We start from the raw sequence: 1,857 nt of genomic DNA, 5'->3' as shown, positions 1-1,857 counted from the left end.
ACAGCCAGTAGCATATCTTTCAAAGCTATTGGATCCAGTACCCTGGGGGTGGCCTGAGTGTGTGCAGGCTGTGGCTGCCACTGCACTGTTGGTGGAGGAAAGCAGAAAGCTTACATTTGGGGAAGCCCTAATAGTAAGCACCCCACACCAAGTGAGAACGATCCTAAACCAAAAAGCTGGGCGATGGTTGACAGATTCGCAGATTCTGAAATATGAGGCAATATTAATAGAAAAGGATGATCTAGTGTTGGTCACTGACAATTGTTTAAATCCAGCTGCCTTTCTTTGAAAAGGGGAAGGAGACTCTCCTCAGAATCCAGGGCACGACTGCCTTGACATTATAGAATACCAAACTAAGGTCCGCATGAACCTGAGAGATGTTTCACTTCATGCAGGGGCTAGATTTTTTATAGATGGATCATCCCAGGTGACTGAAGGGAAAAGACATAATGGGTATGCAGTCGTAGATGGGACAAAAGGTAGTGTGGTAGAGGCAGAAAGGTTGCCAAATGGGTGGCCAGCTCAGACCTGCGAACTCTATGCATTGGAAAGAGCCCTTATGGCATTAGAAAATAAAGAGGGAACAGTATTCACTGACTCTAAATATGCATTTGGTGTTGTGCACACTTTCGGAAAGATATGGCAGGAAAGAGGACTGATCAATAGCCAGGGGAAGGAATTAGTATATGCAGAATTGATTAAATGGGTCTTGGAATCTCTATTACTCCCCCGAAAAATAGCAGTAGTGCACGTAAATGGCCATCAGAAAGGAAATGAACCAGAAGTTAGGAGGAATAGATTAGCCGATGAAGTGGCTAGGGAAGCCACCCTGAACCCACAAGAAGTGGTGATTCTTTCCCTAATACCTACTGTCCCAGGTCCTAGGGAAGCTCCTATATTTACTGAAAGCGAAGAAAAAGAATTGAGAGATTTAGGGACTGTAAAAACAGCAGATGGGCATTGGAGGTTACCTGATGGAAGGGAAATGTTAAACAAAATGATGACGTGAGAGATTATGGCCATCCTACACCAAGGCAGTCATTGGGGAGTACAAGCAATGTGTGATTTAGTTCTTAGGGAATATGGATGTAAAGGAATATATAAAATTGCTAAACAAATATGTGAGGGATGTGTAATATGCAGAAAGGTAAATAAGAAAGTCTTGAGAAAACAGACCCCGGGAGGAAGAGACCCAGGATTGAGACCCTTCCAGAGTATACAAGTAGATTATACTGAACTACCCAGAGTAGGAAGACTAAAATATATGTTGGTCATAGTAGATCATTTGTCCGGTTGGGTTGAGGCATACCCCTTAACTACTGCCACTGCGAGTGGGGTGTCTAAAACAATATTGGAGCACATAATTCCCCGGTATGGGCTAGTGAACCATTTTGATTCCGACCAAGGCACTCATTTTACCTCTAAAGTGTTACAGGGGGTAATGAAAGGGTTGGGAATTTCCTGGGAGTTCTATACTCCATGGAACCAGCCATCATCGGGAAGGGTTGAGAGAATGAACCAAACACTCAAATGACAGCTTTCTAAATTGATAATAGAAACCAGACTCCCTTGGACCAAATGCTTACCTATACCTCTCTTGCGAGTACGAACAGCCCCAAGGAAAGATTTGGGACTATCCCCCTATGAAATCTTATTTGGATTACCTTACCTGGGAACGAATGGAGAATTGCCAATTCCCGAACCTAAAGATTTGTTTTTAAACAAGTATATACTGGTCAAAGTTTGTGAGAAGATTTGTAGCTCGGGTGCTCGTTGCTGTGGTTCTGTTCGCCGAGCTGGAAGTTTTTGTTGCAAACGTTTCGTCCCCTGTCTAGGTGACATCCTCAGTGCTTGGGA

This window comes from Chiloscyllium plagiosum, chromosome 5 (assembly GCF_004010195.1).
Source record: "Chiloscyllium plagiosum isolate BGI_BamShark_2017 chromosome 5, ASM401019v2, whole genome shotgun sequence".
NCBI classification, from domain to species: domain Eukaryota; kingdom Metazoa; phylum Chordata; class Chondrichthyes; order Orectolobiformes; family Hemiscylliidae; genus Chiloscyllium; species Chiloscyllium plagiosum.
This window is presented reverse-complemented; position numbering follows the sequence as displayed.